Below are 26,294 nucleotides of genomic sequence, written 5' to 3'. Positions count from 1 at the left end.
ACATGGCTGTGTCTTAAAAAATAAAAAGCGACAAATACATCCATTTTAATAACAATAGCAAAAAACAGTACCAGTAGAATGGTTAAAGAAAAGTAACCCATTTCATCCTTTCTAGCACCAGAGACAGTGCCTGGCAATTCTAGGAAGGACGATACAAGCTGCTGACACAGAGGTCCTTCCCTGGGACTCCCATGGCTCAGCTTCACTCCTAGCCTCTAGGAGAGGGGCCCCTGCTCAGCTGGCAGGAAGTTCTTCTCCACTACTAGGCCTCCTGACCATAAAAGTCATACCATCGGTCAGGTTCTACTGCCTGGTCTCAAATCTCAAAGTCCATAGCAAAAGGGAGAGCCAAGGAGACTCTCTCCTGGAGCACAAGCCAGGCTGTGTCCAGCTGTGCCTGGTCTGAGCCAGCATATCTTTCTTTTTTTTTTTAACATCTTTATTGGAGTATAATTGCTTTATATTGTTGTGCTAGCTCCTGATGTATAAGAAAGTGAATCAGCTATACGTATACATATATCCCTATATCCTCTCCCTCTTGTGTCTCCCTCCCACCCCTCTAGGTGGTCACAAAGCACCGAGCTGATCTCCCTGTGCTATGCGGCTGCTTCCCACTAGCTATCTGTTTTACATTTGGTAGTGTATATATGTCCATGCCACTCTCTCACTTCGTCCCAGCTTACCACTCCCCCTCGCCATGTCCTCAAGTCCATTCTCTATGTCTGCATCTTTATTCCCGTCCTGCCCCTAGGTTCTTCAGAACCATTTTTTGTTTTTTAGATTCCATATATATGTGCTAGCATATGGTATTTGTTTTTCTCTTTCTGACTTACTTCACTCTGTATGACAGTCTCTAGTTCCATCCACCTCACTACAAATAACTCAATTTCGTTTCTTTTTATGGCTGAGTATTATTCCATTGACTATATGTGCCACATCTTCTTTAACATCTGTCGATGGACACTTAGGTTGCTTCCATGTCCTGGCTATTGTGAATAGGAGCATATCTTTCTTGAATGACAAGTGGCTTGGGATTGACATGCATTCTCTTGCTGACCCTCCCCTATTCATTTAAGCTGTACCATGTGACATGGTGGAGTTTGCGGCAGCTCTTCACTTGACGATAGTATAAATTCTGGGGCAGCATTGACCAGCATTGACCATTGTGACGATGGAAATGTTCTATATTCTCTGTGCTGCCTAATATACCATGAGGTCATTGAGCACCTGAAAGGTGGCAAGTGTGACTGAGGAGCTGAATTTTAAATTTTATTCAATTGTAATTAATTTAAATTGCAATAAGTACATGCGTGGCTGCTCTATTGGACAGTCCACTCTAGAACCCTGACCAGAATGGGTGTTAGCTTGGTCTTGGTTAAATTCTAACCTTGGAATGTTAAAAGTGACCTAGAGGGGTGGGATAAGGAGGGTGGGAGGGAGATGCAAGAGGGAGGGGATATGGGGATATATGTATACATATAGCTGATTCACTTGGTTATACAGCAGAAACTAACACAACACTGTAAAGCAATTATACTCCAATAAAGATGTTAAAAAATACCATTTACACTAGCACAACATATACTTTTTAGAAATAAAATTTATAAAACATGTAAAAAACAAAGTGACCTTCTTGAAATGAATCTTCAGTGGCAGAGCTATTAATAACTAGCTGTTTCACTTTTAAACCAACTAACTAATCCAGCAACTAACTAGTCAACTCCCCTCCACTGACCCCACAGCTTCCTCCAGGTACCATCTTTGTCTTCTCCTTCCCTTCACAGACAGGGTTTTGGAAATCATTTTCTATGACCGTTGACATGTCCTCATTCCTGCTCACTCCTCACTCCCTGCCACCTAGCTTCCCCTCATGCTGCTTTCAAAGCCGCCTCTCTTGTCAAAGTCACCACTACTGCTGAGTTAGTCTTCGAGGGCTGCCACCACAAAGTGCCACAGACTGGGTGGCTTACACAACAGAAATTCATTTTCTCACAGTTCTGGAGGTTGGAAGTCTGAGATCAAGGTGTCAGATGGATGGTTTCTTCTGAGGCCTCTCTCCTTGGCTTGTAGATGGCTGCCTTCTCCCTGTGTCTTCACATGATCTTCTCTCTGTGTGGTCTTTGTCCTAATACCTTCTTTTTATAAGGACACCAGTCATGTTGGATTAGGGTCCACCCATATGTCCTCACTTTAACTTAATTACTTTTATTTTTTCCTTTGGCTGCGTGGCATGTGGGATTTTAGTTCCCAGACCAGGGATCGAACCCGCGCCCCCTGCAGTGGAAGTGCAGTCTTAACCACTGGACCGCCAGGGAAGTCCCTTAATTATTTCTTTAAAGATTCTATTTCCAAATATAGTCACATTCTGAAGTACTGGGGGTTAAGACTTCCACATATGAATTTGGAATGGGGGACACAATTCAACTCAAAACATCTGCTTTGCTGCTAAATCCAACATACACGTTTCCACCCTTGTTTTGCTTAATCCTTCAGCATCACAGGACAAAGATATCCACCTCCCCCTACAACTCTCTCCTCTCTTGCTTCCCTGACTCCATACTCCTGGTTTTTCTCCCATCTCTCTGGCTGCTTCCCCTCAGTCTCCACCACAGACTCCTCTTCATTTGTCTTGCCTTTAAATGTTGGGGCTCCTCAAGGTTTTGTCCTTGTTTTCTCTTCTTCTCTGACACACTCTCATCCACTTCCACGGCTTTCCTTACCATCTTTGTGCTGATGCTATCTAAGTCCCTCTTTTCAGCCCAGCCTCTCTGCTGAGCTCTAGACCCAAATACACAGTGTCCATCTAATGGACATTTATCTATGCTTGGATTTCCTACACATAACTCAAATTCAACAGGTTAAAATTGAATCAGTTGTCTTCCCACCTTCTCCAAACCTGCTTTTCCTCTGTGAGCTCTAGCTCAGGGAATGGCACCTCATTCACCCACTTGCTTATCTTAGAAACCTGAAGCTTCATCTTGACTTCTCCTCCTCTGTCATCCCCCATATCCTTTTCCCTCCTATATATAAATTCTGTCTCCTAAAAGACTCTTAAAATTCTGCTGCTTCTCTTCATCTCTATTGTCACTCTGCTTGTTCAAATCACCATCTGATATTTCTAAAATACAAATGTGATTATGCCCCCCTCGCCCTGCACTTAAGATACTTCAGTGACTTCCCATTTCTCTCAGGATAAAGCCCAGACCTCCTAATATGATGCCTCTGTGATCCTCCCCCTGCTTCCCTCACCCTCCCTCATCTGCAGCTTCTTGCACTCTGTGCATTCTCTGTTCCAGGTTTAGCCCAAATACATCACAGCATCTCTCACCTATGGGCTGTTCCCCTGCTGGGAACTCTCCTTGCCCACCTGCTCTACCCTGGTTTCAGCTCTTAGAGATCACTCCCTGGGTATCTGGGCCATGTGTCTCTTTACGTAGCCCTATAAGACTCTACAACTTCCACCTCCTCCACGAGACTTCAAGTTCGCTGAAAGCAGAAACGTGTCTGTCTTGTTTACCACTGACACATAGTAGGTGCTCAGCACCCACAAGAGAATCATTAAATGGAGCATGGTCAGGACACAGCTTATGGGGACCTTCTTCCTATGACTTCTAAGGGGAGACCTGCTTTCTGTCCACACAGATTTTCCTACACCATAAACCACTCTAGAGAGCCTGTGTGATTCATGGAAAATGGCAGATTGAGCCCCAGCCTCCAGGAGCTGGACTCACAAAGGAGATTATTTAAAAAGAGCCAGGAGAGAGGCCTTTTCCTCTACATTTGAGCCATAGAACCACTAGATTAATCAGCATACATGGGCTTCCAGGCCAGTCTCAAAGAAAATAGGTAGAGTCTATGTAAGCTCACAGGATGGACAAGTGGATTTGAAAAGAACACAAAATAGAATGCTCTGACACTCTCTTGTGTGGTAGAAAAAGCTTACGGCTATCAGATGCAAGGTTTTTATTTTTCATTCACCTAAAAATCTTTATGAAGGGACTTCTCTAAGCAAGGCTCTGTTCTGGACACACATGGTTAGAACTGAGCACTCCAACACACACGTACAAGGAACCAGATCCCCAGAAGTGACCAACCTATAGAGTTCAAGAGCCTTTTAAGATTGTACGCCTGTTGTAGTTATCTTATTTCCCAAAGTCAGGATGTTTAAATGTGAAGGGCATGCCTTTTGCTAAAAAGGAATATTTACAAAACTGAGAGTATTGCTCCTCCAGATATTTTTACAAGAGTAAATAAAAGCAAAGTAACTGGAGCTAAAGAAATAAAGACACTATATACTTGGAAGTCTGAACAAGTGGAATGTGAGACCAAGAATTCTCCTCCACTGGGACATTCCTCCTAGAATGTGGAAGGGGCTGTTCTGATGTGAACTGGTATGTCTGGCATCGTACCCAGTAAATTCCTGAGGACACAGAAGTGGAGACACAGAATTGCAGAATTAGAAAACACCAAAAGTAGGGGCCTAGACCAGTGAAAGTTCTCTTAGCTACTCCTGGATAATGGTTTAATGCTTGTTCCGGTGGGAAGAAATACACAAATGGAGGAAATCAATTGATATCTGGAGTCAAGGAGTGAGCAGAGCAGGCAGCTGCCTAGCACTCCTCTCACTGCCCTCCTGGCAGGAAGGAAAGACTGGTGAGATTTCATCACCAGAGAAACTTATTTCTCTGACTTAGAGTGAAGGCCTTAAGGTAAACATGAGAATGCTTGCGGGAAGCCAACCAAATTTGCACTTTGTTGACTTTTGTCTTCCCTTCTTTCCATCCTCAGTGTGAACAAAATACTTGGGAAAGAATAGAGGGACTCTGCAGCCAGTGTCGGGAAAGTCAGTGCTCCCTGCGCCACGCCCTCACTCAGCTTATGGGTTCAAGTCCCAGAGTAACTTCTTCCTTTGCACCCACCGCTCAACTGCCCACGGCCATAAGCTTAAATTTTCCTTTGTTCACATTTTGCCCCCCACAAACAGATAGTAATATATTTGAAGGCAGGAGTGTCCCTTGCACATTAGAGATGCACACTTCATATATATCAAAACACACAATTGGCCAGTAAATCTCTGAGCGAGTCAGAAAGAAGTGCTAGAGGCAAACAGTGTTGGTCCTAAAATTTGTTAAGCGTTCACGATGTATGAAAAATAGTGGGGTTTTCTTTCGCTTTCATTCATTCATTCAATCAAACCTGTGCCTGTACGTTGGGTGAACACACTCATGGGTCTCCATGTTGACAAGAGGCTCAGGGAATAGAGCCTCTGCACAGACACTCCCACCTATCCGTGTGGCTCTGGCGCCTTCCCTATTTGTTATGACACTTTTGGCTTAGAAAAAAAAAGGATGAAACAAAGTTCAAATGAAGTTCATTGTGTGTGTTTGTATGTTTCCTTAGCGCTTCCACTTGGCAATCCTCAAGGGAGGACTTTGGCTGAACCCAGTGAACTAGGGGGAAAGAATTACAAAAGTCTGGGACTAGTTGACCAGAAAATTCCCTGTGGTCTGACAGATTACCATTTCCCACATGCTCCTCTTCAACAGAGAAATGAAAGTCTCACTTTCAACTGGCTCCGCTGCTTCTTCTGGATCTTTCTTCCATGTGTCTAAATCATATGCTTCTGTATTGATTTTTCAGATTTAGATATAACCTCTTGACTTCCTGCTGTGAAAGATGAGGATTTGGCACTCTTGTTCTGCCCATTCTTCCAATGTAACTGTCTCATAAATTTTTTATTAAATCAATAGTCAAGGTTAACACTGTGGTGATTACTGTAAATATTTTTCCCAGCTAAGGCGAACTGATAATGTTTCCTTTGTAGTGCAACATTTATTTTTCTCCCTGGAGTTCAAAATTATCTTGTGATTTATAACTCTTCCGGATGTTCTTTCAACTTTTTGCCAGAATTGTTAATCTCCTCTTAATAGTCAAAGGTGTCAGGTAATCTGTTGATGTTTTACTTTTAACACAGCCCCTCTGGAGCCCACTGGCCTCCTGCTCTGATGTGTCATCCAACTCTCCTGTGTTGAATCCCTGTTTCTTGAATCCTATGTCTTCTCTTTCCCTGGTTTACTCCCTCGTTTGGGTGGAACACATACTCCAGTAGCTTCCCAATAAAGCCTGCCTGGATTCTATTGATTTTTTTCCTGTCTTTATATTTTTTAAAATTGAGAACTCATTTTTATTCTATAAGTAGTATTTTTTCATTGGTGCAATTATCTTCCATTACCTCTCCGAAGATATTAATTATGATTTTCCTGAAAGTTTATGCTGTTCTTTGGGCTGTCTTAATTTCCTCTGAATTTCTGTGTTTGATTAGGATTCCCAATAATCATGGTCTATAAGTCTTTTCTTTGAGCTCAGTTACCCTAAAGAAGAACTTTCCAACCTATTGCCTCAGATGTCCAAGCTGGGCCACCAGAATTCTCAGATGCAATGGAAAAAAAGTTGCTGGTGGGGGTTTCCCTGGTGGTGCAGTGGTTGAGAGTCCACCTGCCGATGCAGGGGACATGGGTTCGTCCCCCGGTCCGGGAGGATCCCACATGCCACGGAGCGGCTAGGCCCGTGAGCCACCGCCGCTGAGCCTGCGTGTCCGGAGCCTGTGCTCCGCAGCAGGAGAGGCCACAACAGTGAGAGGCCAGCGTGCCGCAAAAAAAAAAAAAAAAAAAAGTTGCTGGTGGTTCTCACCATTCATTCAGCATGCCAACTTGCCTTTAAGAACCTTCTCCAGTATGTTTTCTGTTGGATGAAGTAGATGCCTCACTGGTGGGGTGGAGAAGTGATCCAGGGGTGCCTCTGCATTTAGTACAGCCTCTTAACCCACACCCCACCTCCTGAGAGGTTCCTGGTGCCTCCAATCTTGTGCCTTTCAGGGGCTCTATGGGGCCAATCTGTTAGCTTCCCGCCCCCTATCTGCAACTCATGCCTGGTCTCTAAGCCACTTCTTACTTGCTATCTGCTTTTCAGTTTCCAACATTTTGTTCACATCTCTCTCTCCATTCTTTTTTTTTTTTTTTTTTTTTTTTCGGTATGTGGGCCTCTCACTGTTGTGGCCTCTCCCGTTGCGGAGCACAGGCTCCGGACACACAGGCTCAGTGGCCATGGCTCACGGGCCTAGGTGCTCCGCGGCATGTGGGATCTTCCCGGACCGGGGCACGAATCCATGTCCCCTGCATCGGCAGGCGGACTCTCAACCACTGCGCCACCAGGGAAGCCCTCTCTCTCCATTCTTATTGCCTTTTCTTTTAGCTTTGTCCTTGAGGATTTTGTTGCCTTTAACAAAATCTTTGTATTGTAATGAGGTTTTGAGACAGAATGGAGGCAAAAGAGGGTGTTTAATCCACCATGTTTACTTGGAAGGTTACCCAATCTTTCAATGGAAAAAAAAGTACTTAAAATAGATTCTGTGACAATTCCACCTACTTTGAGAAAGTTGTTAAATCATTACATCTATGGGTCTGGTTCACGACCCTCACTCAGCTGTCTGCCATGTAAAAGGTGAGCAGTTACTGCTGGTTGACTATTTGAATGAATAAATGAATCAGGTGTTTACTGGTAGTGCTCTTGGCCCCTTTGGAAGCTAAAGGACTCTGGAAACTCAGAAGGGGGGAGAGCACAGTAGGTTCAGTGAGCTCAGGAACAGTGGCTCCACATCTGGTTGGATCACTTGGGAAGCTTCTAGAATTACAGATCCCCGAAGGTTATTCCAGAACTAATTGAATCTGGTTCTCAGGAACTGGGTCCTGAAATGCAGTTGCATTTCAGTGAAGCAACTGCCCACCTCTAGCCTTCTTGTTACATTAGAAAAAGAAACCTCTGGTGCCTAAGGCACTGCAAATCATATACTTTTTTAATTGTTTGCAACTGAAAGCATTCCTAACAGATACATGGGGCTTGTGAGAGTCCTGAAACGTGGAAGTGGGGAGGGTGTCCAATCAGAGGAGTGTGGAAAGGGCTTAGCAAACATCTCCAGGGGTATGCAGCCACCAAAAGCCTCCCAGGAGGAAGGGTGCTGATGGGGAGCCCTTTCAGGTGCTCTCCAGGTTCCCGATGCTGACCTGTTCCTCTCCATGTGCTCTTACCTGCTCCTCCCCTTGCCCAGCCCAGCAGACCTACTCTGGCCTCCCTGGGAGGCACTGGGGTGTAGTTAGTTGTCTGGCAATTCCTCTAGTCTCTCTCCTTGTTCTATGTTTCTCTACATGCTTCATGCCCTAAGCCTCACTTTTTGCTTTTCTAAAGCTGTTTCAGAGTCACAAATCTCAACATTAACTATTTCTGGCTCTTTTCAATCACTTTCTATCAACTTTACTCTTCCATGAGGTCACTTGGTCACTGTATAAGGAAGCAGGGCAAGAAAAATCCACAGACTAATATCTCAAGGTAACATCTCGCCAGGTTTGTTAATAATAACCTACTCATTGTCAAATTCACCCCTACAGCCGTACCCTCAGCCAGAGAGGCTGGGTTTACTTCCTGAACTGCTGGAGGTGGATTATGTGGGATCCTGCAGAGATGGCAGAAATACAGGGAGTTCTGGGGAGAAGGCAGTGGCTGGAATCCCAGGGAGTTCTCCCAGCACTAAAGAAGAGTAAGGGGGTCTTTTCTCCTGGAGGAAGAGGAAGTGGGTGAACTCTAGGGCCAAAGCCCTATGTCAGGGAGAGGGGACACCTCAGAGGAATGGTGCACGTTCTTTGATGGTTAAATGTAGTAGAGTAATATCCTGTTCCTAGAGACAGGGACTCTAATGCAGAGATTGCGACCTCTGACTTGAGATTGTGCCCTGAGTCGGCAGTGTGTGTTACGGTGGCAGGCACCAGGTGACTCTGCAGACTCGATGGAGAGAGTTAAATGATCCTCATGTAACAATAGCTCTTGGGGCAGAAATTAGTGATGACACAGGGAACCAAACGATGAGCTCCTTGCTGGGAAGGAAACCAGCATTTTAAAATCCTCTACATATTTACCATCCTTTGGACCATATTCCTGGAGCGCTTCACTGTTCTAAGTGTCAGAGGAGGGCTCCTGAGGGACCAGGTACCTGGTCCTTTGACAACAAGACTAGAAGCTAGAGGATCCCAAGGCAGGACAGGGCCCTGGTGATCTGCTGACATTGATTAGAATTCATTTAGAAAAATGCAGATGGAATGAAACTGCCTCACTTAATGATGTAATAAACACATAGTGTTTTACTTGAAGTGCTTGGAGATGTTTCCTAGGTCTCACTAAGCAAGAGATCTAGTGGGATGGATGCAGCTCACTGTCCAGCTGCTGCCCCTTCCTGACTGTCCCTGAGGCAACTTCAAGGCTAATGTTGCTCAAGAAAGTCAGGTGGTTTGCAATAATGAGTTCAGAGTTAGAAGTGAGTCACTCTTCAGATCAGTTTTGAACTTGATCAGTGACTTCCCTCAGTGGATTTCAGATCTGTCAATTTTTTACTTTTTGTACTTTAAAGTTAAAGCTAAGTTATTGTGTGTGTAAGCATTTGAGATTGTGTTATTTTTCTGGTGGATTGACCCTCTGGTCATTATAAAGTGTCCCGCTTCCTGCTGGGTGATGCTTCTTGCCTCACAATTTACTGTCTGATGTTAGGAGAGCTACCCCAGCTCCTTGTGGTAAACATTTGCATGATAACTCATCCTCTCAATTTCACTCTTTCTGTGTTCCTATATTTCAAATGTGTCTATTTTTTTATACAGTATTACAGTTTTAGCTTTTTACTTGGATTAGTTAATTTATATTAGTTCTTGATATAGTTGGGTTTATAGTGACTACATTACTATTTGTTTTCTAATTAACCCGCCTGCTTTATGTTCCATTAAAAATTTTTCCCTTCCTTCTCTTGAATGACTGAAACATTTTTTTATCATTGCATATTGCCCCTTCATTAACATGTCATAGATTTCTTTACTTAGTGTTTTCATGTCTTCAGTGCTGATCTCTGGCTACATACTAAGGCATTACTTTCAGTTCCAGGTTTCATAGGTTGAAGAGAAAAAGTAGCAAACTTTCTGAGTGCTAAGAGGTGGGCAATAGATGGTTTAAGCTTAGAAATTAATGGTTGGATGGATAAATAAAAACGGAAGGCTGAACTAGGTACTTTTTTGAAGGAATCCATGAGATACATGGTTTTACATGGAAGGGACTACATTTGCAACAAAGGAAAACACCATCAGTGGCGTTTACAACAGTTAACTCCTTTTAATTTGCCTTCTGGTTTTGATCCAATAACCAGCTGCTATTGGAAGTTTATACTGGATTACCCATGAGTATCTCAAATTCAGTGTATCCTCCCTCTCTGCCCTGGCTCGCTTCTCTCTGTACTCTATCTCAGCAATAGCACTGCCATCCACCAGGTTGCCAAGCCTAAAACCTGGGCAGCATCTTTGACTTCCCCCTCTTTCTCATCTCTTTTTATCATCAAATCTGACCACCTCTATATTTTAAAGGTCCCTCACATCCATCCACATCCTCCATACTCTTTCTTACTGCCTCTACCCAGTCTTTTCTACTGCTAAACCACAGAACAGTGCTTAATGACTCAATTTGCTAAATGAATGCTCACAGAAACAAACACTTTAAGACAAACAAGACTCCCTCTTGCCATATCAATTAGCCTCTTTTCAGATACTAAAGGCAAGGGGTTGGGGGTAGGGGAGACCTGATACAACAGGAAGGACTAGTAACAAAGAGCATTACAAAGGATACAATGATTTAACTCTCAGTGGGTCCTACACTAGCCTCTGCTTCTCTCCTCATATTAGGAAACATAAAATGCTCTCCTTGGAGGTCATAATAACCTAAGTGAGTAAAACTCTGAAAGCCAATTTTCAGTTCCCAAGTGTACTGGCGCTCTAGAATTTTCAGTGGACCTGATGGATCAAAGTAATGCAAGGGCCTCCCTGGTGGCGCAGTGGTTGGGAGTCCGCCTGCCGATGCAGGGGATACGGGTTCGTGCCCCGGTCTGGGAGGATCCCATATGCCGCGGAGCGGCTGGGCCCGTGAGCCATGGCCGCTGGGCCTGCGCGTCCGGAGCCTGTGCTCCGCAACGGGAGAGGCCACAACAGTGAGAGGCCCGCATACCGCAAAAAGAAAAAAAAAAAAAAAAAGTAATGCAAAAAAGCGGGACCTCCAGCCCCAGGGTTTTATAGCATCTATAAAACATGTTTTACAGTTTCTGCTCAATTTTATGCTTTAAGCTAAACATTTGATATCATATGGCACTTTAAGCACATTGATTTATGGTAAGTCAGCAATTGCATCTGTAATAAAAAGCCCAAAGTATGGGTTTTTAAAGTAATCTACTGTATTTATTATTGACATAAACGGTTACCTGCAGTCCTTTTGATCATCATCTTAGATTTAACTCATGTATTAAAGATATTATGTTTCCCACTCAGCAAGGTCATCACCAAGGTGAAAACTATATATGGTTGGAAATAAAAAAGATTAAATGTGTAATGATATTTTTCAAATAAATGATATATAGGATTTCACCTTTCTACATTTCTGATTAATAATCATATTCTGTTTATTTTTTATACCCGCCTCCTTCACCCAGTCCCCAACTCCGGCAGCCACTAATCTTTTCTTCATTTCTATAATTTTTTTATTTCAAGAATGCTGTATAAATGAAATCAGTTTGTAAACTTTTGAGATTGGCTTTTTTTTTTCCATTCAAATATAATTCCCTTGAGTTCTGTTTAGTTTTATGTGGATTGTCTCATGCTTATTTTGCCAGCATGGATACAACTACGCTGGCATAATTAAATTAATTTAAGAACTACTTCAATACAAACCAAAGTAAAGAGAGTCTAAATTCAAAGTAATTTCATAACAGGGAAACATTATTTATAATTGAGTCCATTTTAATGAGAGAAAAATGTTTATTTTTAGACAGTGTTAAAACAAGTTTGGACAAAAATGCATTTAGTTCATCTAAGAGGTGGTTGGCAGCATAATTTTAAAAACACCCAATATCCCTAATGCTAATTTAAGAGATGTTTTAAACATTTGAAAGAAATTATGAAAAATTTGGAGAAGATTCCATTTTCATTTGCAGAATGAATATTTTTAGTATGTAAGCATTTATTGAGTTCAGCCTATGTGTATACAGTAAGGCCAAAAGTAAGGGAAAAAGAAAATTTGCATGGGCCAAAGGCACAGATTTGTATTGCTTTCCTTTGACTAGCTTGTGTGTTCCTTGCTATTGTTCTTAAGATATTGTATGTGGGCTTATTTTTGCTTTCATAAATAAATTGAAAGTTTGACAAAGGCTCTTTCTTTTCAAATACTTAAACAAAGCGAGGTATACAATTTCATTTCAGGGAGTGTTAGCAGGCCATGTCATGAGGTCCCAGGTTTAATGATTTTCTAGGAGGACTCACAGGACACAAGATAAGTTGTAGTCGTGATTTATTATAGAGAAAAGACACAAAGCAAAATCAGCAAAGGAAAAGGTGGATGAGGTGAGGTCTGGCATAAGCTTCTAAGAGTCCTCTCCCAGAGGAGTCACAGAGGACACTGAATTCCTCCAGCAGCAAGCTGTGATAATACATATGGAATGTTGCCAACCAGGAAAGTCCATTAGAGATGCAGTGCCTAGAGGTTTCCTTGGAGACTGATCACACAGCACTCTATCTAGCACATATCCCAATTCCAGGCTCCCAGAAGGAAAGCACATGTTTACCATAAACTACACTGTTTGTACAAACGGTTTGGCACAGTGAGCCTCACTTATCAGTTAATGGGTGGGAACCCTCCTGAAATCGAAGTTCCCAGATGCCAGCCAATGGCCAACCTTGCAAGCGTTTTCAAGTTAAGCAGCGTAGGCTTGCTATGTTAACTCTTCTCTGTACATAAGGCCATTTAGTGTAACACCTATCAATTTGATCTCCATCTCTCTGACTACTGTGTCTTGGAACACACATGGGTAACAGATAAGGGTTATTTGTTGACTCTCAGCTAAATAACAAGGCAGGGACAAATGAAGAAGAAAGTGACTAGCACACATGCCTCTTTCTCCTAGCAGGAGAAAAAAAGAAAACAGAACTGCAACAAACTTAACAATAAAAATCAACACACAAAACTTTAAGATTAAAAATACTATAAAAAATGGATTCACATTCACTATGCTTATTGACAAAGTCTATATTGTGGCTTGAGATAGTGATAATGATATATAGAGCATCCCAGTTAACAAAATATCTAAAATATTATTTCATTTTAAAATCTCATCTTTTAAAATTTGTTTGTGTGTGTGTGTGTTCATTACTATAAGGTACTAGTACTGTGATACATGCATACATTTTGAAACTAAATAAATATGCATATGTGAGGGTTGTGCACTCAAACTGTTTTACTAACAGGTGGTTAGCAACAGCCGTCCCTCAGTATCCATAGGGGATTGGTTCCAGGACCGGCCATGAATACCAAAATCCATGGATGCTCAAGACCTGCAGTTGGCCCTTCATACCTGTGGATGTGGAGCCCACAGATATGGAGGGCTGACTGTACTGTCTTTGGGTCATAAAATTTTAAAACTGGAAAAAATCACATAGACTCAGCTAAATTTCCTCATTTTATATTGCAGCAGCACAGTAGGAAGATATGGAAACAACACAAGTGTTGACAGATGAATGGACAACAAAATGTGAGGTATATAAAATGCAATATCATTCAGCCATAAAAAGAAGGAAATCCGGGCCTCCCTGGTGGCGCAGTGGTTGAGAGTCCGCCTGCCGATGCAGGGGATACGGGTTCGTGCCCCGGTCTGGGAGGATCCCATATGCCGCGGAGCGGCTGGGCCCGTGAGCCATGGCCGCTGGGCCTGCGCATCCGGAGCCTGTGCTCCGCAACGGGAGAGGCCACAACAGTGAGAGGCCCGCATACCGCAAAAAGAAAAAAAAAAAAAAAAAAAAAAAAAGAAGGAAATCCTGCCATTTTCAACAACGTGGATAAGGCTGGAGGATGTTATGTTAAGTGAACTAGCCAGACACAGAAAGACAAATGTCACATGATCTCACTTATATGTGGAATTTTTTAAAAAGTGGAACTTATAGTAGCAGAGACTAGAAAGGTGGTTGGGTACCAGAGGCAGGGGTGGGAGTGGAAGAAAATGGGAGATATTGACCAAAGGGGATAAACTTTCAGTTACAAGATGAATAATTTCTGAAGACCTAATGTACAGCATAGTGACTACAGTTAATAACAAAGTACTAATAGAAATTTGCTAAAAAGGTAGATCTCAAGTGTTTTAACAACACACACAAAAAATGATAACTATGTGAGTTGATGGATATAATAATTAGCTTGATTGTAGTAATAATTTCACAGTGGATACATATATCAAAACATCACATTGTATACCTTAAATAAATACAATTTTAATTTGTCAATCATATCACTATTAAGCTGGGGGGGGGCGGGAAAAAATAAGAAAATTGAAGCCCAGGGAGGTGAAGTGGACTTGTCCAAGGTGATAGAGAAGTTAGTGGTAGGGCTAGGCTAGAACCTGGATCATCCTTGAGCCAAGCAGGAATGTTTGACAAGATCCAGGATCTTTTGGAGGAAGGAATGAACGAGCTACCTTTCTCCTTGTCCCTGTTTCCCCTGTGTCATCTTGCCTTGGCATCTTCTTTTCCATATTATTCTTTCTCAGGGGGACTGGGCTGCCATAGCTTGCCTCATCTGGAGAGAGGGGAGGGGGATTTATGCCCAGTTCCTTCTCTGATAGGTGACTTCACCTTAGAGTATACATGAGACATTGCTGGTTAGACGTTGGCCAGGATTACAGTTGCTCAGAACTGTGGCATTAGTACATTATTAGATTCCAGCTAGTTGGCTGGAATTGGTGAGAACTTAAGTTAGCCTGGAGCACCAGTAGTAATAATCCCTTATGTTTTCACAAGGCTTCCCCAGCTATAAAGTATTTTCCCCCATGTAGTATCAATTGGTTATTGCTTAAACCACTAAATTTTGGGTAGTCTATATAACCAGAAAAGAATTGATAGAACTATTCATTCTGTCCAATAATAAAAAGACAATCCAATTAAAAATGGGCAAAGGATCTGAATAGGTATTTCTCTAGAGAAGATCTATGAAGTCTAATCAGCACATGAGAAGATTCCCAATATCATTAGCTATCAGGAAATGCAAAGCAAAGAAATATGACTTCACACCCACTAGGGTGGCTATAATAAAAAAGACAATAACAAGTATTGACAAGGATGTGCAGAAGCTGAAACCCTTACACATTACTAGTGAGAATTGAAACACATATCCACAAAAACTTGTATAAGAATGTTCATAGCAGCTTCATTCAATATAGCCAAAAAGTGGAAACAATTCAAATGTCTGTCAAGTGATGAACAGATAAAGAAAATGTTGTATATTCACACAATGGACTAATATTTGGCAATTACAAGGAATGAAGTATTGATATATGCTACAACACAGATGAAACTTGAAAACATTTTATAAGATGAAAGGAGCTAATCATAATATACCACACGTATGACTCCATTTGTATGAAATGTTCCAAATAGGCAAATCTATAGAGACAGAAAACAGATTAGTGGTTCCTGAGGCCTGGGTGGGTAGGGGACAGTAAGGAGAAATGGAGAGTGAATGCTAATGGGTAAAGGGTTTCCTTCTGGAGTGTGGAAATGTTATAAAATTAGATTGTGGTGATGGCTGTACAACTCTGTAGGGATACTAGAATTGATTGAATTACACACATTAAATGGTTGAATTGTATGGTATGTTAGTGGTATCTCAATAAAGTTATTTTAAAAGGCCTCATTAAGAAAATAAAAATGAAAACCACAGACTGGGAAACATTATTTACAAAATATAATCTGATTAGAGAACTTACATCCCAAATATATAAAAAAACTTTTACAACTAAATATTGGGAACACAAACAACTCAATTTTTTAAAAATGGGGGAGAGATCTGAATAGACAATTAACCAAAGAAGATATATAAATGCTAAATAAACACATGAAAAGTTGTTCAATCAACATCATTAGTCATCAGGGAAATATAAAGTAAAACTACCAAGAGCTATTACTACATATCGTTTAGAATGGCTAAAATCAAAGAAAAAACCTTACAGTACATAGTGTGCATGAGCATGTGGTGTTACTGATCTCTCGTGCATTTCCATTGGGGATGCTAAAAGGCACACCCAGTTTGCATAGTAGTTTGGCAGTTTCTTGAAAACTTAAGTATACGCTTACCATTCAACTGACCAATCCTACTCACAGGTATTCACTCAAGAGAAATAAAAACCTATGTTTTTACAAAGACTTATGCATGATTGTCCTTAACAACTTTATTCATAATAGCTTAAACTGGAAGGAACTCAAGATTTCATCAAAGGTGGTTGGATAGACAAACCATTCTATATCCCTTCAAAAGAACAAAAGGAATAAACTACTGGTAAACACAACAATATGGATGAATCGCAAATGGCTTATGTTAAGTGAAAGAAGAGAGACAACGACGACTACATACCCTATGATTCTGCTTATATAAAAATCTAGAAAAGGCAAACTGTAATGAAGGGAACCAGATCAGTGGATGTATAGGGACAGGAGTAGAGGAAAGGATCAACTGTAATGGGCCGTGAAGGACTTTTGGGGGGTGATGTTTTGATGTGGGTGGTGGTTACATAATGGAATACATTTGTCATGAGTCATTGACTTGTACAGTGACAAGGTATACTTTTTACTGAATGTAAATTATACCTTAATAAAAGTGATTAAAATTTTTAGACAAAAATCAAAGAAATGTGGGGTTTATGGAGGTAGTGAATTACTACAGACTGAAGGTTTGTTTTCCCCCTAAAATTCAATGTTAAACCCTAATCCCCAACGTGATGGTATTAGAAGGCGGTGCCTTTGGGAGGTGGGATTAGTGCCCTTATAACAAAGAAGCCAGAGAGCTTCCTTGCCCCTTCTGCCATGTAAGCATGCAGTGAAAAGAACCAGGAAGCAGACTCTCACCAGATACTAGCCCTGCCAGCACCCTGATCCTGGACTTGCCAGCCTCCAGAACTGTGAGAAATAAATTTCTGTCATTCATAAGCTACTCAGTCTATGGCATTCTGTTTTATTCAATAGTAGCCTGAATGGACTAAAACAGGAATTAACAAGGGATTATTGGTGGTAACAAACTGCAGTTCACTGATGTGAGCCAGTCCTTATGTGAGGTACATAAAGATGAGAAGTTAAGACCCCTGACTCCCAGAGCAGGGGTCTGGCCACTATACCACATGTTCATTTCTTTTTGGTTTGTATAGTATCACTTTATACAAATCCAAAGCATTGTGAAAACGAGTGAAACATGAAGGAGTTTTTTTTGCGGTATGGGGCCTCTCACTGCTGTGGCCTCTCCCATTGCGGAGCACAGGCTCTGGACGCACAGGCTCAGCGGCCATGGCTCACGGGCCCAGCCGCTCCACGGCATGTGGGATCTTCCCGGACCGGGGCACGAACCCGCGTCCCCTGCATCGGCAGGCGGACTCTCAACCACTGCGCCACCAGGGAAGCCCATGAAGGAGTTTTAAAAGCAAATATGTTGAGTTATGACACAGTTACTGGACAGTACCCTCAGAGGCGGGGCATGCTCCAGGATTAGCCTGGGTTAAGGGAACCCTGAGACAGGGACCTGAGAGGTAGAGAAAAGCATTAACATGCAGGCCTGAGACTGCTATCCTGAGGCCCTTGGTGGTCATCTGAGAACTTGGATTTGGGGAAGGATCCAAAAACCCTTATAAGAATGGTTCACCGTGCCTAAACTGTGCAAATAATGTGGTTTGTGCTAAACACACGCTTTCCTTTTGGGAGCCTTGGATTTGGGCACAGGCCAGGCAGAGGGTGTCTATGTGACCACCTCTCACGAAAGACATTGGACAGTGAGCTTCTCAAGAGCTTCCCTGGCAGACAGCATTTCACACACAGCATGTCACAACTTGTTGCTGGGGGAATGAAGCACATCCTGTGTGATTTACTGGGAGAGAGGTCTTGGAAGCTTGTTCCTGGTCCTCTGGACTTCACCCCATGCACCTTTTCCCTTTGCTGAGTTTGCTGTGTGTCCTCTAGCTGTAATCTATCAAAACCACGAGTACGAATATATTCTGAGTTGTATGGGTCCTTCTACAGAATCACTGAACCTAGGGGTGACCTTGGAGACCTCAACACAGGAGGTGATCCCAGGAGACACTAAGAAGGGAAGGGATGATGGCCTTAAAGGGATATATTGTCAAATAAGTTACCAGAGTGGGCGAATGGGACAAAATTCTTCTGGGGAATTTGGAACAATTGTAGAACATGCACTTATGTGGCAAGGGGGGATGTAATACTTATCCACCAATTCCTGAGTTAGTATTAATTATCTGGAACTTCCAGCATACCCTGTGCATGGGCCCAGTGGGCTCTGGTGGCCACAGCCAGCCCTGAAGCCAAGAGCTGCGGCTGGAAGCTGGGCTTGCAGCTGTAGAACTGCTATGTGCCTGTGGAGGATATGGTAGGGCACTTCTGCTACAGCCCCTAAAAGGCATGAAATCAAACATGAAGTAGGACCATTGCCCAGTCTTTCCCAAGGTGCTGATCACCTGCCTTAGCAACACAGGGAAGATGGATTACTTGTGCTTCATTCCCATCAGAGAGCCACTTCCTCCCAGGAGAGGACGCTGTAAGCTGCAGCCTCGCCCGGGGCACCATGAGCACAAGGGAGAGGTTGCCTTATCTATTCAAGACGGAGATGTGGTCCTTCTTCTTCCCTCTCTACCCTCAAGTCCTGGGCACAGGAAGCCCTGCTTTGGTTTACTGTTTCTTGTTTCACCTATTTACTAGCTCAGTCTAACGAGTAGGTCAATGGAAGGCTTCCTCTCCCACAGAAGGGGCACCTAGGCGGGCAGAGCCTCCTCCATCAGGCTACACACTGAAGGATAGTCTCCCTGTCTGGGTGTTGTGTGGGTCCACTGGGGCTGATCCACCTTGTCTGCTCTTGGTAGAGTTCCCACACTCCCCAGAACTCTCTGGCTTACTTACAGTTTCCTCATTCTGCCTTTTCCTACTTACATAGCTAGAAATTCATCATCCATCACATGGGGATATTAAGAGTACCTACCTCAGAGAGTTGCCATGAGGATTATGTCAGATAATACAAGTCAAGTGCCTAAAACAGTGCTTGGTACACAGTAAGCACTCAATAGAGTTAACTATTATTATTAGGTATTTATAACTAGTTGGCAGATGTGTATTTATTAGAAGAAATACAATGCCCAGATTGCTTCAACTTGCTCCTTGCAATGCATCAGCAGACTAGCATGGCAATGGATTCTTCAAGAACTCTCAGCCAATTTCCAATTTCAGCTTTTTCAAAATTGTCAGAAGTTCTAGGTAAAATACTATTCCTCTCAAATAGCTGTGTGTGATTTACATGTTCAACTCCTAAAATCAAGGTTGCTAGGCAGACTTAGTGAAATTCTTGCTCGAGGAATGGAAGGTAATAAGTGGTGACTCTCCTAAGTTCACTGTCACCCTCTACTATCCATACAGTTTAATCTTCTCTTTTTTTAAAAACAGTCCAATATTTACCGAACAGATTTGAAAACTCCTCCCCCTCCAAAACCACCTGTGGGGAGAACAGAGAGGCCACGGCCAAAAAATTCAGAGCGCTCACATGAGAAACACACAGAAGCCACAGGGCCTCACGGGCACAGTGAGACAGCCAGTCTTGTGGTCACACGTGGTGAACAACGAACGCTTAGCAAGCACAGCCGAAGGAAAAAGGTGCTCCTGAGAACTCCCTTGTGAAGACTGCACTTCAGGTGATCTTGGAACAAGAGCACAAGCAAGAACCTCAGGCGGCCTGGCAACTGGAACAAAGGCCCAAACAGGACTGAGCCAGCAGGTGACAACGTGTGGCAGGACTTCCCCAGTGTGGAGGGAGAGATTCAGAATGGAGATGACCTCTCGGCCACACCTGCCTGAGCGCTGTCATCCAGAGGGATTTACCTGTTAATATCAGAACTCAGTGTGTATCACTGCTGTCAGTTTTACTAATCATCGTTATGTTTACTGAATATTGAGCTTATACCAGAATGGGGAGTTGGGCTATCCCAACTAATGTTTTGTGGCCTTTAAGATTCTTAGAACCTTTTTTGATGTATCCTAATTTGAATATGCTATCATTTTTCTGCTGGGAGTCTCCTGATAAAATATCTATTTAAAAATAACAACTATAGGGGCTTCCCTGGTGGCGCAGTGGTTGAGAGTCCACCTGCCGATGCAGGGGACAAGGGTTTGTGCCCTGGTCCGGGAAGATCTCACATGCCGCGGAGCGGCTGGGCCCGTGAGCCATGGCCGCTGAGCCTGCGCGTCCGGAGCCTGTGCTCCACAACGGGAGAGGCCACAACAGTGAGAGGCCCGCATACCACCAAAACAAAAAAACAAAAACAAAAACAAAACAAAACAAAAAAATAACAACTATATTTAATTAATTTTGATAACAAATATGCCGGATTGATGACAAATAACACAGCTCTAATCCCTGAATTTAACCTTTTCTTTCTCTCGGATTTGAAAATTACCTGCCTTTTGAAGTAAACAATAATGAATCCTAAAGAGCAACAATAATGAATATTTAAATGCCCTAGATTGGCTAAGATTTCTCTTTCCCTTTAATGCACAAAGTAACTAATTCAAGGATTCCCCAGTCCTTAAGATCGACCTTGCCAATTTAAAAAAAAATGTATAAATGCTTCAGGAATTTATTTAAAGATCAATTTTACGAAGGTAGTGTTAGGAGAGGGACTGCAAGAGCTAAGCTAAAAGATTTGCATTTCGTGTTTGTATACTGTCCTAAGTGAAAAAGCCATTGCCCTCGGCTGGAGAGGGGTCTGTAGAAGTGCAGGTAAACCCTCTCCATCTAGTTCTCTGAACCTGTATAGGACATTTCATCAAGGACAAAATGCCAAGCTCTTAATATTTACATACATCAAAGAGCCACATGATCATGGTTTAGTTCTCACTGCTTATGAAGTTTGTTCTTAATTTAGCTGATTTTAGGTATCAGCTCAAACCTACTACACAGCTTAAATCAGAATCTGCTGAATTCAGCCCTTCAAAAAGCTCCCTCCTGTTAAGCATAATAGTCTTGGGCTTTTCAAAAAAAAAAAAAAAAAAAGAAATTCTTGCCTAGCTTATCTAATGAACACATGGGGTGGATTTTTTTTTTTTTTTTTTTTTTTGCGGTATGCGGGCCTCTCACTGTTGTGGCCTCTCCCGTTGCGGAGCACAGGCTCCGGATGCGCAGGCCCAGCGGCCATGGCTCACAGGCCCAGCCGCTCCGCGGCATATGGGATCCTCCCAGACCGGGGCACGAACCCGTATCCCCTGCATCGGCAGGCGGACTCTCAACCACTGCGCCACCAGGGAGGCCCAGGGGTGGATTTTTAAAGAGAGTCATTGTCCTAAAACATACGAACTGAGAGGATTGTACTAGAATCTATCCCTTAAAGTAGCACAAGAGTGACATCCACTGGCCAAACAGCTTTCATGACTATGGGGGAGAGAGCTTACCTCTGAGGAGTGACAAAGAGAACATTCGAAGACAGATGCTCTACATAGCTGAATACATCTATCCAAAAGCAAGTGATTTCTACCTTTAAAAATTTATATCCACTATTGCATACACTTCTTCACATTATTTTTACAAATCTATGCGGCATATGCCAATCCATATTGGCAAAAATTCAAAGGCTTGACAATATACTCTCTTGGTCAGGCTGTGGGAAAACAGGTATTTTCACAACACAAAATGTTACAACCCCTCTAAGGGGAAATTTTGCAATATCCAACAAAACCACATACGCATTTATTCTTTGACTCAGCAATCGCACTTTAGCCTGAGAAAATTCCGACAATATAAAAATACATATGCACAAAATTATTTATTACAACTTGATTTATAATTGCAAAATACTGAAAACTTAATAAATGCCTCAATATAGGAAAGTGGATGAATAAACTATGGTACATACATACAATACAGTACTATGCAGGTAAGAGAAAGAAAAGAAAGAGTAAGATCTATATGAACTGATATGGAGGGATTTTCAGGATAGATCATTAGGCAGAGAGAAACCACTTTTAATGACTGACATTGGTAACAATACTTTTTTTTTTTTTTTTTTTTACCTAATCCATGAGATAATTTAAATTTTTAGTGCTAGAAATTTGTGGTGAGTCAGGCATGGTAAAGATGGATGAGAAAAGCATTTCAAGCCAGGTATGATACCTGTGATACCTGTCTTTGTCTTTCATGGGCCAGCCCTCTTGATACACTCACTAATGCAATTTATCAGGGGTAGTCATTCTATAGATAGATAGATAGATAGATACATACATACATACATACATAGGTAGATAGATACATACATACCTACATACATACATAGGTAGATAGATACATACATACCTACATACGTAGACATATCTGCTTCAGATAGATATCTGAAGATATCTGAAGCAGATAACAAAAATGTCTGGGTTTAGGTATATGAATTGAATCACACATTGACTCTGCCATTTGCAGTACTTACAGACAAATCACACTTGAACAGATGACAGCAGGTGGACCAGAGTCTAGTAAGATTGTTTACTTCAAGATTTTATACTGATCTGTTTGACATGGGTGTCTGTTGACTCAAATTTCAAGCTTAGAGTAGGGAAGACATTACTGCTTCCCAGACTGTAAAATCTACCATGCTTCTGTAGAGGTATGCTCATATTTCCCTTTCTATCATTGTTCTTCCAGCAGGCTGGTCATTTAAATTAAATTATATTTAATTTAATCTAACTTAATGTAATTTTTTCTCATCCTTTTTTCTCACTTAGAATTTCAGAGGTATCTTTATTGTATAGTTTTGTAACAGTACTAATTTTATAGTACTATATTTCTTTCTTCTATTAAGCTGTGGTTTTCTTAATATTTTTCCTTAAAAAAACAAAAAACAAAAAACACCTGTGCTGCAGGAACTGGGTGCTGGTGAGCCTGTGCACTCAGAAGCCCGAGAACGAGCACAGGAGAGCTGGGGGCGAAACCCTTTCCGTCTGAGTTGTCTCTCCTGCGCCATCTACTGACAAAGCTCAACTGGTGCCAGTTGGCGAAGGAAGCATATTTAAATTATCACAGAATAGGTGAAAAGGATGAACTGGAGCTCAGACAGTAAAACCATAACCTTCATAAGGAGTGTCCATATATACTTCCTATGGCTGTTCCTCTAACAGCTTAATTCTTTATTAAAATATTTGCTCATCCTTTGTCTTTCTCTTCCTTAATATGTAATTCATAAGCACGTGCACATTTTTTATTGTTTATATTCATATATACACATATATATTTATACGTGTATATATTTTTTTATTTTACCAAGAGGGAGAGTTCCTTTAGATCTTTCCAATTAGAAAGTGTAATATTACCTATTCCTTCCTGACTCCCTTCACCTGTTATGAAGGAGGAAAAATATGATGAGTTTATTTTTGCAATTAGACTGTAAAACAGACTTCCACAACTTTAGTAGACAAATAGGCAGATAAATGTATAGGCATATGAATGAATGCATAGCTGGACACATACAGAAAGAGAAAAACAGAAATAGTTTGAAAGAAGAATGCATACATAGATAACGCTCACAGTAAGAGAGATATAACTATTAAAAATTGAAGACTATAGGACATAAATTTAATCATTGGTGTTAGAAATCTAGGCAATTTTAGATGGCATTTTATCCTAGGCATTGTACCTATTTTTGTGTCCCATAAGCCAGACTTTTCTCCTCTTCATCCTGACATATTCACCAACTTAGTATTTTTGGGAGCAGGTCCCTTAGTTTTTGTTTGTTTGTTTGTTTATTTTTTTGTGGTACGCGGGCCTCTCACTGTTGTGGCCGCTCCCCTTGCGGAGCACAGGCTCCGGAAGCACAGGCTCAGTGGCCATGGCTCACCGGCCCAGCCGCTCCGCGGCATGTGGGATCTTCCCGGACCGGGGCACGAACCTGCGTCCCCTGCATCGGCAGGCGGACTCTCAACCACTGCGCCACCAGGGAAGCCCCCTTAGTTTTTAATTAGTTTTCAAAACAAATAATAATATGCCCATCTGTATAAATGGAAATACACATATGTATTTACTCTTAGACTTCACACGCATGTACTTACAGGTCTAACAGTCATGCTGGCATCTGAGGGTCAGAGGCTCTGAGCTCTGAGGTGTAACAGTTTTCCCCTTACCAATTTTTATTCTTCCCAGTGGGAAACCTCATATGCTGCTGTACCAGCACACTCCTATTTACTTTCTAAGGCTGCTTTTACAAGGCACTGGTTTTGGTGTTAATTTTTTCTTATCTTTTCTTCTTCATTTTGAAATTCTGTATCACATATCTCTTTATTATTGTTTGATCATATTGCTTCACATATTTCCAATACTTCCATAGATTTTTACATTTTCAATGAATTTTTTCATTCAGTGGAATAGTCATATATATATAAATAAATAATGTAATATCTTTTGCAATCCTTTTCCTTCTTTTAACCAGTGGTTTGAAGTAAGTTATACAGTACTTTACTTTTAATCTTCGTTCACTCACTAATTTGTAGTGCAACAAATTCTGCTCCTTCAGGACTCAAGTTTGCCATAAACAAATGAGGAAAACAGAATTATTCCATGGGAAGTGTATAAAATAGATCTAAATGATTCTTATGTATTTTGCTATATAATAAAAAGCATTATTTACTGAGCATGCAAACATTCTTTCAGACCTTTAAAAAAAAAGTTTGGCTGCAGAGGGTGTGATCCGTAAAGACAACTCTTTGGCTTTAATTATTTTAGATTCAAGACTTTGTACCCAAAAGACATTAAGATTAGTATTTATTGTTCATATTTTTCCATATAAGGACATGGACATGCTTAAAAATCCCACTATCACTTTGGCATCCCAGTGAGTTATGCAGGTCACAAATATGATTCTTACTGATAGGAAAATTAAAATCTGAAAGGAGCCCAAATCATATAGTGAATATATTTTTTTATTGAAAAAAGCACTTCTATTTCAAGCAACTTTTATAATTATGATTTATGAGGACATCATTTCAATTTTATGTTATGCTACTGTTCCTTAAAAAGACTGAATTTTCTATTCTGGACAAAGGAAGTAGATATTCAGAGTGGACTTCCTTGCAAATGTATTGCTGAGAGAAGTGTTAATGAATGAGCAGGAACATTACCTGAGTCCCAGAGCTGAGAGGTGAAGGAAGAGCTTTCTCCATACCAGGGACAGTCAAAGGCAAGGTAACAGGCAAAATGTGTGCAAGTCACAAGTTCTCAGGTCACGGATGTTAATGCCAAAAAAGAAAAAAGAAAACGAAGACAGTTAAAGAATGATTAGTAGGTGAATTAGCTAAGGCTCCCCAGACCACCTAGTGGATGCCTTTTCATGATCTGGTCCACGAGTTTTGCCAATTAAACTCTAAAATATAAAGGCAATCTTATACTACTAAACCACATATTTTTCTTTTAAAAATTGATAACTCATTCAAATAAGAATCTACAAAATTTTCATTCTGATTGTATAAACTTGACCAGAGACCTATAAAATATTTGTTATGAGTTGATAAATGGAAAAACCAGACTTAAATTCTAGTTTCAGGACTTAAATCAACCTAAAAATTATTTATATTATATCCAAAGCTTTCTTTGGCACATATTCCACATAGAATTGGATGAAGCTGATATGTCGGTTGATGTGCTTTTGAATCTCTTTCTAAGCATTTGCATATGATGTCGCTTTTGCCTGAAATACCTTCAATCTCCTCCTCCTCCTCCCTCAGTCTTCTCTGTTCTTTGAGATGAAGATCACTTATTACTACTTGTCCTGCATTAGAAACTCACACTGCTGGTGGGGAGAGGTGGGTTTGGGGCAGACCCAGGAGGGAAAGAGGACTACATGGTTTCCAGCTTGACTTCCAAATAGGATGGGTTTAGGGGAATGTTTTGACCCACACAGCCCTCAGGATGAGTGGTAGGAAGCAAAAGCAGGTGAAGGCTGAATCTAGAACTCAGATTTTTGAGAGGACCCTACCCTCTTCTCTGCCTGTGGGGCTAACTTTGCTCCAGATGCTACAGCCATCCCCACACCAATGAAACCAGCTGGTCAATCTAATGGCCTTGTGTCCTGGCCAGATGATAAAATCTACACCTATACCCTCATTCCTATTTTTCCATCA

At 41.5% G+C, this 26,294-nt stretch overlaps 1 long non-coding RNA gene across 1 annotated transcript in view; it reads right to left on the bottom strand.

Annotated features, from left to right (window-relative positions):
* Positions 1-25,656, bottom strand: part of LOC309806097 — a 50,144-nt gene extending 24,488 nt beyond the window's left edge. Inside the window, exon 1 of the long non-coding RNA XR_014294343.1 lies at positions 25,296-25,656. This is a non-coding gene — a long non-coding RNA (uncharacterized lncRNA). The remainder of the gene's footprint in view (positions 1-25,295) is intronic.
* Positions 25,657-26,294: the final 638 nt, after the last annotated feature.

The sequence above is a fragment of the Mesoplodon mirus genome, assembly GCF_964341445.2.
Source record: "Mesoplodon mirus genome assembly, chromosome: 6".
NCBI classification, from domain to species: domain Eukaryota; kingdom Metazoa; phylum Chordata; class Mammalia; order Artiodactyla; family Ziphiidae; genus Mesoplodon; species Mesoplodon mirus.
The sequence above is the reverse complement of the archived record's forward strand: the minus strand, read 5'-3'. Positions and strand labels throughout refer to the sequence as shown.